Source organism: Rousettus aegyptiacus, unplaced genomic scaffold, assembly GCF_014176215.1.
Source record: "Rousettus aegyptiacus isolate mRouAeg1 unplaced genomic scaffold, mRouAeg1.p scaffold_m13_p_4, whole genome shotgun sequence".
NCBI classification, from domain to species: Eukaryota; Metazoa; Chordata; class Mammalia; order Chiroptera; family Pteropodidae; genus Rousettus; species Rousettus aegyptiacus.
This window is the reverse complement of record NW_023416307.1, coordinates 89,862,833-89,875,322: the sequence shown is the minus strand read 5'-3', so window position 1 is coordinate 89,875,322 and position 12,490 is coordinate 89,862,833. Positions and strand designations below refer to the sequence as shown.

General features: G+C 35.9%; 1 protein-coding gene across 5 annotated transcripts in view; it reads left to right on the top strand.

Moving 5' to 3' along the window:
- The first annotated feature begins 277 nt into the window (after window positions 1-277).
- Window positions 278-12,490, top strand: part of RNF13 (ring finger protein 13) — a 137,862-nt gene continuing 125,649 nt past the window's right edge. Inside the window, exons 1-2 of one of the 5 annotated variants that reach the window (XM_036219780.1) lie at window positions 885-984; window positions 1,464-1,664. The gene's annotated coding sequence lies outside the window, so the exon portion shown is untranslated. Of the gene's footprint in view, window positions 397-551; window positions 985-1,463; window positions 1,665-12,490 lie in introns of those variants that run through there. The other 4 variants (XM_016156467.2, XM_016156464.2, XM_036219781.1 and 1 more) reach the window with 4 other exon arrangements.

Genomic DNA, 12,490 nt, shown 5'->3' with positions numbered 1-12,490 from the left:
CAATCGGGGTCATTTAAATCTCAAAGTAGCTTGGTTTGAGATTGGAATACCGGAGACAGGAACGGGGACGGGATAGTTTATCAGAAAGGCTGTAGGGTAATAGATTTCTTGGTTCATCAAAAGGAGGCCAAAGTTTTGAAAGGCTGATCTAGGGCTTAATCACACGGTTTGACTTTTGCTGAGTCTCGGGATGGCTCTTGTCAGGCCCAGTGTGCTGACGTCAGCACGGCTCCCAGCCAGGCGTGGGAGGACTCGCGTTCCATCCTCTGGCTACTCGTACCTCTAACAACGCGACCCCGACTCTAAGGCGTTGGTCTTGATCTCATCCATCCCGATCTCAGCCTGGATACCGTGCAGAGGTGGTGAGGCCTCGTCCTCGCCTCTTCGGCCGGTCGGGTGAGTGTGGTGCAGGGAGAGACGCGCTGGCACCATTGCCAGGCCCGCCCAGGGGCAGCCCGCCAGATGGGTCTCGGGCTCCTACGGCCCCAAAGCCAGAGCGGACCCGGCCGGCCTGGGCTGCTTGGTCTGGAACCTCCTGACCCCCATGGCCTCTACTCCTGAGGGTATATGGGGGTGGTATATCGGCCAGCCTGTTCTCTCCCGCGTCAAAAGCAGATCTTTCAGGGCGCTCCAGAAGTCTGCCCCACCCTGCTCTTCCCTCCAGGGACGACCGATCACGCGGCCAAGAACGCGACTCCGAGAACAGGGAACTTCTCTGCGCCGGCCCCAGCAGGGAAAGAGGCTGGGCGTGAGAGTGGGAAGGAGCCTTAGCAAGCAGCTTTGTGGCCCAATGGCTTTTTTCCGCCGTCGGGTAAGAGCCAATGAGGCGCGCGGGGCGGGACTTCCGCCTCGCCTCTGGGCTGTCCCGGCTCCGACGCCGCGCTGTGGGAGTCGGTGGGTGTTCAGTCTTGCAGTCAGGGCAGGAACCTTCTCCGCGGCGATGCGGCGGGTGAGCCTGTTTATGCTGCGGGGTCAGGCTTCCAGGTAAGAACCTCTCCGGCCTCCCAGCGGCTGGGCGGCGGGCGGTCCTCGCAGGGCCTGGCTGGGAGAACACACCCTCTCGCCGGCTCTCGAGCTCTGAGGCGGCCCGACTGCTCCGGTCTCTGCTACTGTCCAGGCGGGGCGCGGAGGAAATTCGGCTTTTTGCAAAAGGTTCTAAAGCCCTGCTTTGGGAAGACCGAGTTCTTCCACATCCCTGTACCGTTCGTTTGTATCTAAAGTTGTTAGTTTATCCTTTTGGCTTCTCACATTCCCTGCTGAGGTAGCAGGAGCCTGGGAAGATATTTGGGAAGTCTCTGGGTCAGGTCAGGTGATTACCGCCAAGTCCCCGGGAGAAATTGCTTGATTTTAGTTGAGGGGATTCTTTAATCTTGGAAAATAAAGAGGGCTGTCACCTCCTTTCTTTCTAACCTTTTAATCTCTCCTTCTATCCCCCTACCCCCAACTGGAAACTCAAATTGCAGGTGGGACGTGACTTTGCTAGGGACAGATTCCACGTACCATCACTTAAAGTCAGCAGCTCTGTCAGGACACTCACTGAGCTGACACACTGCTGAAAGATCTCTGTACCAGAGAGGGAGTGGGCAGACACTGAGGCCAAGCCATTCCAGAAGCACTCAACGCAACTTTGGTGGTAACCACTGAGTATTCTCTGCCAGCTTTTGGTAAATTCCTCTATTTTGTCCTAATTTGGCAATTGTAAATTTCCAAAACAAACAAACAAACAAACAAACAAACAAACAAACAAACCAACCCTGTTCTTTCATCCTCAGTTTCAGGACCAGCCGCTCAGGTTCTCTGTTGTTGCCCCAAACCTGTCTGTTAATTGTCACTGGTGCTGCAGGAACAGTGAAAACTAATGCATTGCATTCAAAAATGATCTGTTCTCTGAGGAGAGCATCTGCAGTTTTTGATAACAATTTAAATAAGATGGGCGTGCCACCAAAGAGTTCTGGTAGAGAAACAGATCAATTCATGTTTTAAGGAGGGGCTTTGAAGGTTTTAATCTATTTAAAGAAAATTTTTAATGGATGGAGATTAACTTCACTTCAGAGTAACAAAACTGGACTGTGGTAGCAATAAAAAACTTTAAACAGAATATAAGAAGTGTAGTGCAATGCCATTGTGCAGGGACATGGGAACTTACTAATGGATTAGAATCAATTTAATGCATTGACATTAACATTAGAAAGAAAAAGAAAAAGATATCAGAGGACATCCTATGGAGTAAATATTTAATGAAGCTTTGTTTTATTTATTTATTTTTTTAAAGTGTGTGTTTGAAGAGGAGGATGTAAATGTATACCATATTAATGTGGATTATGGCTAAATGCTGGGTCCCAAATTTGGGAGTCAGGCTGTGGGCAGGCTTCAGTTCTGCCACTAATTATGTGTTATTATCTGTAAATAAGGGAAGAATTGTAAGAATTAATTGAAATAAAATGTCTGTTACATAGTTAAGATTCAAAAAGAATTTTTTAAGTGATCGGATGGATAGAAGCCCACTTATTTGTTTCAGGAATGACAACTGCTTTATTAATGTTTTTTATCTTTGCCTGTATTCAAAGACAGCCAGCTTGATGTCTCCATGTATCATAGTGAATCATGTGGACAGAATCTTGGTTTGTGAAATTTAATGCTTGAAGAGTTTGGAGTAAATTCTCATCTATCATTGTTTAAAGTTCATTTCTCTTAAACGTTTTGGAGGGACCTAAACTGTTAGTAGTATTCAGCACCCTTCCTTTGATATTTTTCAGCATCCCAGCGTAACAGATTTATCATAAGTTTTTCGGGCACTAATTTGAGAGAGTAAGGGCAGAGATAAGGGGATAGATTTATATCTTCAAGTTAAATTGGATAGGAAGGCATTTTTATTTTATAGTTCTTGATGTAGAGATGTATGAAAAGAAGTGGCTTGGTCAGATGTCATGGTATACTTTATGTTGATATGACCTAAAAACAATTGGTGTTTAAATAAAAAAGTATGATTTTGGACATTTTAAAATCTGGGAATTAATAATTAGCATAAGGCAAAATTAGTTTGAATCAGAATGGTGTTTTGCTTCATTTGACATATTACTACCTTATGGCATTGCATATAGTAGTTTCACATAAAAAAGAGAAGGTTGGTAAGCATTGTTAGTTTTCTCAAAAGTGGAAACAATAAGCAAGTGAATTTCTTTTTGTAAAGTATGGTGGTTAATCATTGTTTAAGAATTCATGTATCCTGCATATATTTATTGAGCATATGTAAAAATATAGTATTAAGCTTTGGCAGAGCTTTTGTATTATGCAAAAGTTGGTTAGGGAACAGTGAGAACATATGATAATTGATATTGTCAGAGTTTACATTAGTATATAAATAGCAACAATAGTAATAATAGCAAACATTGTTTACTATGAGCCAAATACAATTCTAAGCACTTTGTGTTATCTCACGTTATTCTCACTATTATCAGCCATGGTAGATAGTGCTGTTATCTTCTTTTTATAGATGGGGAAGGCATCACAAATATGGAACTTGCTGAGTTCACACAGGTTGTTAGTGGAGTAACTGGAATTTGCACGGAGGTATTCTGACTAAAGCCTTCCGTCTTGTTTTATTAAAAAATACAGAACACTATGGGATTATTTTGGATTCTTTACTTGCTGGTTTGGGTGACCTTGGGTAAGCTCTTCTGGCTCTCAGTTTCCTCAACTCCTTCCTCAGAAATGTAGCATTAAGCCATTATGTTTCTGCGGGGATTAGGGTAATTTTTAAAGCACTGAACAGTTTATTCAATAAATAATATGCCTAAGCTGGTTTTCTTTCATTGAGGATGTGGCCATTCGAAATCTTGTTAGCATTTGGAAGAGGAAGGGAGAAGAAAGCTAGTTCTACATAAGGACACTGCCCAAACAAAGGTGTAGAGGTAGGAAAGCAGAGAACATTTGTCAAGGTTGTATGTATAAGGAATGGGCTGGTAAAGATACATAGATAAAGATTATGGAGATCCTTGCATGCCAGGCTAAGGATTTTGTACATGATTCTTAGTTGAAAAGAACCCCTCTTTATGAATATCAACCTGGAACAGCAGTCCAGTGAAGGAGTAGAAGCCTGGAGGTAGGTATACCATGGAGTTTAATTACAATAGTTGAGGCAAGAAATGATGGTGGAATTGTGGTGAAGGATGTAGATCTGAGAAATGTTGACACTGATGTGGGGAATGGGCCTAAAACAGATTTTTTAGGAGGATAGTATTGCTTTTAACAAAAATAAGAATATTATGATGAAGAATAGGTTTTGGTGGAAGGAGATTTAGGAGGAGAATTTATTATAGGGATTTTAGATTTGGAGCTGAGAAGTAGTTCAGATGTTTGGAAATGTAAAATGAGAACTGGGAGCTTGGTGTATTCCATAAAAGGGAAGAGACAGATTGCTTACATTTTAAGGAAATAGTCTAAAGCAGTCATCTTTCACAGTAGTGATGTTACTCCTGAAGGTCCTCAGAAATGCAATTTTTCACATGATAGAGATGTACCTGCTCTTTTCCCCTGTGTCTTATTTCTTATCCAGGGGAGACAGGAGGGCACATTTTGGAAACCTATCTAGCAAGGTTCTCATTTATTGTTTCAAAAGAGAGCCAATAAATTAGAGGCTCACTAAAACTTGGAAAGATGCTGTCATTATTTTTATATAGGGCCTGGCATTTATACACACAGTTAAATTTTGAATGGTAACATCTTCAGATTTGTTTATTTTTGTCATCCCCTCTTTGTTACCCTCAATTGATTCAGAGAATCATGGTGCTTGTAATGGGGCAGCAATCAAGAGGGGACCTAGAAAGATTGTATCCTACTTATAGCTAAGATTGTGGGAGGAAAAACCTCAGAGGATAAGAGGAAAAGGCCACATGCTGTGGTGTGAAGAATAGAGATTCTATGACTGAATTCCTGTGCTACCCATTCTCTGAGTGGGTTTTCTCATTCTGTAAAATAATGATGATGGTAATACCAATTCTGACCTGTTGTAAGAAAGAAAGAAAAACATCTGGAGACATTTTACACTGGAAAGATGGCTCAGGTCTAAGTAGTAGAGGGACCTGTAGGTTTCCTCTCTTTGCAAATTTTCTAGGGTTTGGTACAGTTGGATGGGGCATGATGTTGAATTAAACAGTATAATTTATCCATGTTCGAACTATTTTTAGTTTCTTGTAATGCAAGGCCTGAGTAACTAGCCAGTCGAATAAAAAATTGGCCATTAGGTATAAGCAATAGGACAAGGAAAGATTTGCATATTCTGTCATATCATCTTTGGGAACATTACATGGATCCTACTTATGAGTTTTTCTATAGCATTCATTCAGTTGACAAATATTTATTAACTACCTTCTATGTCAGGTACTGTTCTAGGTATTCAGAGTATGTCAGTGAACCAGAGACAAATATGCTTGACTTCACAGAGCTTCTAGTGGGAGAAATAAGGTATATTTTAGTAATGGAAATAATTAGATTTTTTTATGCTTTATTTATAAAATCACAATTTTAAATAAATGATAATAATGAGTACTATACCAGATTGTTCCTAATTTTGTAGAGCATTTTGAAGGGACTATGCCATTCTTACTTGTGTGTCTATTTCCCTTTCTTCCCAATGGAATGACTTAGATTTATTTAATACTCAACAAATATAGGTACTCATTAAAAATTTATGATGGGGTGAAGGAGATTATGTTAAAGCGAGGGCCAGATCTTAAAGATAAAAGAATCAGTTAAATGTAGCAAGTATTAAGGGTTCTATAAATTCCATTGTCTGGCTTGTGTGTGAGGTTGAAATGGAAATAAGGTTTTATTGTAGCTGAAAGTATCAACATTAAGGGAATCTGGGCATTACCAAGTTGCTCACTAATTAGGTGGGTGACTTTGCATAAATAACTTGACCTCTCAGTTCACTTTCTCATTTGTAAAAGAGGTAGTTGCGATTTTCCAGTTTAAAAATCTGCTTTTCAGACTTTTTACAAAATGCCTATTGCAGCGATACTTCATTTTACCAATGTGGATAAATTAGAGCTGATCATGAACTTCCATTGAATCATAAGACTAAATTTATAATCTTAGTTAATGAACTAGATGTTTAAAGAAAGATGCTGACAAAATTAAATAATGTTATCTATTTGATGTAATTTACTAATAAGACCACATTGTTATTTTAGAAAAACAAAGCAAAATATAGATTAAGGTATATTTCTCCCTTTTGTATTATGTAGAAAAAATAAACCATAATATTTTACATGTTAATAATGGATCTTAATAGTTATTCATACTTTCATATGTTAGTTTTACAATAGCCTTTGATTATTGTGCTAGGTGCCGAGTATACCATTCCAAAAAGTTATAGTCCCTAGCTTCAAAGAGCTTAAAGAATAATGGGTGTGATGAACAATTTAAATTAGTTTTGTTGAATTGTGGTGGCACAGAGAAGACACATAGTGAGAGGCTGGGAGAAGAAAAAGTTTATATGGTTAGAGAAGAAAGACTGAGAAAGAATGGCAAGGGAGAAAGCTGGAGTCATAGGCAGAGTCATTTATGAAGAACTTTCAGTGGTAAGTCTCAATTTCGTTTTGAATTTTATTCTGAAAGTTGTTTAATATTTTAAGAAACTTTGTGCAGGGAATAGATCAGACATTGTTATAGCTACTTTTATATTCTTTTCTATCTAGTTCCAAAACATTTTTAACACTTCAAAATAAAACCCTGTACTCATTAAGCAGTTACTTCCCATTCCCTCCTGCCCCTAGGCCCTGACAACCACCAGTCTGCTTTCTGTTTCATATGGATTTCATGGCTATATCATATTTATTCTGGAAATCTTATGTAAATAGAGTCATAAATATGTGACCTTTTGTGTCTCTCTTTCACTTAACATACTGTTTTTGAAGTTATTCCATGTTGTTGCAGGCCACATTGTATGTATCAGTATTTCTTTTTTACAGCGAAGTCATTTTTTATTGTATAGTACACACCATACTTTATGCACTCATCTATTGGTGGACATTTGAATTCTTTTTCCTCTTTGGCTATTGTGCATATTGTTGCTGTGAACAATCATGTACAAGAATTTGTTTGAGTACCTGTTTTTATGGTTTTTTTTGGATATATTCCAGGAGTGCAATTGCTGGATCATATGGTAATACTATGTGCAGCCTTGTTGAGGACTCACCAAACTTTTCCAGTGACTGAACCATTTACATTCCACTGGCAATGTACAAGGGTTCCAGTTTCTCTACATTGTTGTCACCAACACAGTTCTTTTCTATTTTTTTAAAAAAATAATATTGTCATTATTGTGGACATAAAGTGGTATCTCACTGGTTTTGATTTGCACTTCACTACTGAAGTTGAGCATCTTTTCATGTGCTTGTTGGCCATTTGTGTATCTTCTTTAAAGAAATGTTTATTCAGGTTCTTTGCCCATTTTTAAATTGGGTTGTTTGCCTTTTGGGGTTATCTTTTTTATATATTCTGGTAACTAGACCTGTACCAGACATATGATTTGCAAATATTTTCTTCCATTCTGTGGGTTGTCTTCACTTGTTTGGTAATACCCTTTACTACATATAAGTTTTAAATTTTGGTGAAGCCCAATTTATTTTTGTTGCTTATGCTTGAGGTATCATATATCTAAGAATCCATTGCCCGAATTCAAGGTTATGAAGATTTACCCCGGTTTTCTTCTAAGAATTTTATCATTTTAGCTCCTATATTTGGGTTACTGAACTATTTTGAGTTAATTTTTATATATAATATGAGTTAGGGGTACAACTTCATTGTTTTGCATGTCAGTGTCCATTTGTCCCAGTACCACTTTTTAGGCTATTATTTCCTCGTTGAATGGTCTTGGCATCTTTGTTGAAAATCAATTGGCCATAGATGTATCAGTTTATTTCTGGACCTTCAATTCTATACTTTTGGTCTACATGTCTATCCTTATGGCCATACCACACTGTTTTGATTACGATAGCTTTATACTAAGATTTTGATGTTGGGAAGTGTGAGTCCTCCAGTTTTGTTCTTTTTCAGTATAGTTTTGACTGTTTGGGGCCCCTTTCAGTTTTATGTGAATTTGATGATTGACTTTCCCACTTTTGCAAAAAAAGCGATTGGAATTTTGATAGGGAAGTTATTGAATCTATAGACTGCTTTGGATAGTATGTATTATCAATTTAACAATAGTCTTCTAATACATGGTATATCTTTTCCATTTGTTTAGGTCTTTGATTTCATTTAGTAGTGTTTTCTAGTTTTGAGTGTACTAGTCTTTCACCTCTGTCTGTTTGGTTTGTTTTGTTTATTCATTTGTTTTATGTTTTTAGATTCCACAGATAGGTGAAATCATATGGCATTTGTCTTTCTCTGACTTATTTCACTCAGCATAATACCCGCTAGGTCCATCCATTTTGTCACAGATGGCAAGATTTCATTATATTTTATTGCTGAGTAATATAGATTTCACATCTTCTTTATCCATTCATCTATTGATGGATATCTAGGTTGCTTTCATATCTTGGCTTTTAATAGTAATGCTGCAATGAATATAAGGGTACATATATCTTTTTAAATTAATGTTTTTGTTTTCTTTGGAAAATACCCAGAAGTAGATTGCCGGGTCGTATTATAGATGTAGTTTTAATTTTTGAGGAATTCCCATACTGTTTTTCATAGCGATTATATCAATTTACAATCCCACTAACCATGTATGAAGGTACCCTTTTCTCTACATTCTTCTCAACACTAGTTTGTTGATTTATTGATGATAACTATGCTGACAGTTTTGTGGTGATAATCTCATTGTCCTAATTTGCATTTCCCTGATGATTAGTGATATTGAGCATCTTTTTATATTTTTATTGGTTATCCGTATGTCCTATTTGGATAAATGTCTATACAGTTCTGCTCATTTTTAAATTGGATTATTTGTTTTTTCGGTGTTAAGTCGTATGAGTTCCTTATATAGTTTGGATATTAACCCCTTATATGATATCTCATTGGTAAATATCTTCTCCCATTCAGAAGGTTGTCTGTTTTGCTGATGTTTTCCTTTGCAAAGACCTTTTATTTTGATGTAGTCTCATTTGTTTATTTTTTTTTCTTTTATTGCCCTTGTTCAAGGAGACATATCCAAAAAGATATTGCTAAGACTGATGTCAAAGAATTTACTGCCTCTGTTTTTTTCTAGGACTTTTATGGTTTCAGGTCTTACATTAAAGTCTTTGATCCTTTTTATTTTTGTACATGGTGTAAGAAAGTGGTCCAGTTTTACTTTTTTACTTTTGTCATATATAGCCTTTGTTCAGTTTTGACAACACCATTTATTGGAGAAACTGTCTTTACCTCATTGTATATTCTTGTCTTCTTTGTCATGGAGTAAGTGACCATGTAAGTGAGGATTTATTTCTGGATTCTCTGTTCTAGTCCATCTATATATTTGTTTTTATACCAGTATCGTACTGTTTTGATTATCATAGCTTTGTAGTAAGATTTTAGATCTGGGACTTGTTACCTCTCACTTTCGTTCTTTCTCAAGGTTTCTTTGGCTGTTTGGGGTCTTTTGTGGTTCCATGTAAATTTTAGGATTAGTTCTAGTTCTGAGAATAATTCATTTTACCAATGTTATAGTAGTTGCATTGAATCTGTATATTGCTTTAGGTAGTAAAGACATTTTAATATTACTCCTTCCAATTTATGAACATGGTATTTTTTTTTCCATTTATTTATATATTCCTCAGTTTCTCTCTTTAATGTCTTTAATGTCTTACAGTTTTCAGAGTACAAGTCTTTTACCACTTTGGTTAAATTTTTCCAGGTATTTTATGCTTTTTGATGCATTTGTAAATGGAATTGTTCTCTTAATTTCTCCTGATCTTTTATTATTGATGTGTAGAGATGCAGCAGATCTTTGTATAGATTTTGTGTCCTGCAACTTTACTGAATTCATTCATTGTGATTTTTTTTAGTGGAGTCTTTAGGGTTTTCTGTGTATAGTATTGAGTCTGCAGATAATCAGTTTTCTTCTTTCTGATTTGGATCTCTTTTATTTCTCTTTTTTGTCTGATTGCTATGGCTAGGAATTATACTATTTTTAATATAAGTGGTAAATTTGGGCATTCTTGTCTTATTTCTGATATTGGAGGCAAGGCTTTTCAGCTTTTTCCTATTGAGTATGATATTAGTTGTGGGTTTGTCATATATAGCCTTTATTATGTTGGGTATGTTTCTTCTATATTCCCTTTGTTGAGAGTTATCATGAAAGGATATTGAATTTTGTCAGATGCTTTTTCTGCATTTATTGCGATGATCATATGGTTTCTATTCTTTATTTTGTAATGTGATAGTTCATATTGATTGATTTATGGTTGTTGAAGTATTCTTGCATCCTTGGGATGGGCTAAATCTCACTTGGTCATGGTATATAATTCATTTAATGTGTTGTTAAATCAGGTTGTTAATATTTTTTTGAGAATTTTTACATTTTGTTCTTCAAGTATATTGGCCTGTAATATTATTTTCTTTTGTAATATCTTGATTTTGGTATTAGGGTAATGCTGACTTTGTAAAATGAGTTTGAAAACATTTTTTTTTTCTTTTCAAATTTTGAAATAATTTAAAGATAGGTGGTAATTTTTTTTTTTTTAAATGTTTGGTAGAATTCACCTGTGAAACCACCTGGTCCTGGACTTTATTTGTTGGGAGTTTTTGTTTACTACTTTGATTTCATTGGTTGTAATTGGTAGGTTTAGATTTTCTCTTCTTGGTTTAGTCTTACAAGGTTATATGCTCCTAGAAATGTATCTATTTATTCTAGATAATTGAACTTTTCAGCATATAATTGTTCATAGTATTAATGATTCTTTTATATTTCATTCATGTTGGTTGTAACTTCTATTTCATTTATGATTTTATTTATCTGAGGTCTTTTTTTCTCGATGAGTTTGGCTAAAGGTTCATCAATTTTGTTTACCTTTTTCAAGAAGTATCCCTTAGTTTCATTGATTCCTCTGTTTCTTAAATTTCTATTTTATTCTGTGATCTTTATTATTTTCTTCTATTTTGGGGGGGAGGGGGTGCTTATTTTCCTAGTTCATTGTTTATTTGGGATTTTTCTTGTTTCTTGAGGCAGTCCTGTATAGCTATGAACTGCCCTCTTAGAACTGCTTTTGCTGCAGCCCATAATTTTTGAAATTTGTGTTTCATTTTCATTTGTCTCAAGGTAGTTTCTGATTTTCTGTTTGACTTTTCAGTTTGATCCATTGGTTGTTTAGTCTCCACATATTTGTGTGTTTTTTTCCAGTTTTCTTCCTGCAGTTGATTTCTAGTTTTATATTATTGTGGTCAGGAAAGATGCTTTATATGATTTCAGTCTTCTTGAATTTATTGAAGCTTGTTTTGTGGCCTAATATGTGATCTATCCTGGAGACTTTTCCACGTGCACTTCAAAAAGATGTGTATTCTGCTGTTATTGGATGAATTGTTCTATAAATGTCTGTTAAGTAAATCTCATCTTATGTGACATTTCTGGCCATTATTTCCTTATTACTTTTCTGTCTGGATGATCTATCCATTGATATGAGAAGGATATTGAAATCTATGTATTACCATGGATTTCTTTTATGCACATTAATATTTGTTTTATGTATTTAAGTAGTCCTATGTTGGGTGAGTAGATATTCATGATTGTTATATACTTTTCTTAGATTGGCTCTTTTATAATTATACAATGTCTTTCTTTGTCTTTTTTTTTTTACATTTTTTTAAATGTCTGTTTTGTCTAATATCCCAGTTTTCTTTTTGTTTCTATATGCATAGAATATCTTTCCTCATCCCTTCCCCTTAACCCATATTTGTCTTTTGATTTGACATGAGTCTCTTATAAGCAGCATATGGATGGGTCATGTTTTTAATCCATTCAGCCACTCTTATGTCTTTCTATTGGAGCATTTAATCCATTTGCATTTAAAGTAATTATTGATAGGTATGTACTTATTGCCATTTTGTTAATTGCATTTAGGTTGTTTTTATAGTTCTCTGTTCCTTCTTGTGTTTTGCTAGTTTTTTCAATGTTTTGTTTGTGTTCCTATTTCTTTATTCTTTGTATCTTTTGTGGGTTTTTGGATTGTGATTACCATGTGGTTTATGTATATCATTCTATATCTTTAGCAGTCTATTTTAAGCTGATAGGTATTTAAATTAGAATATATTCTGAAAGGACTACATTTTTTTACTTCCCCCTCTACATTTTATAATTTTGATGTTGTATTTTACTGCTTTTTGTATTGTGTGTCTCCTAAGTACTTACTGTAGTTCGAGTTGAGTTTGGTACTTTTTTCTTTTGACCTTCCTATTATCTTTTTAAATGTCTTAAGCACTGTATTTATTTTCCTTTTTCATATGTTCTTGTTTATAGTTGTAACCTTTATTTTTCTGCTTTAAGAAGACTAACATTTTTTATAAAGCT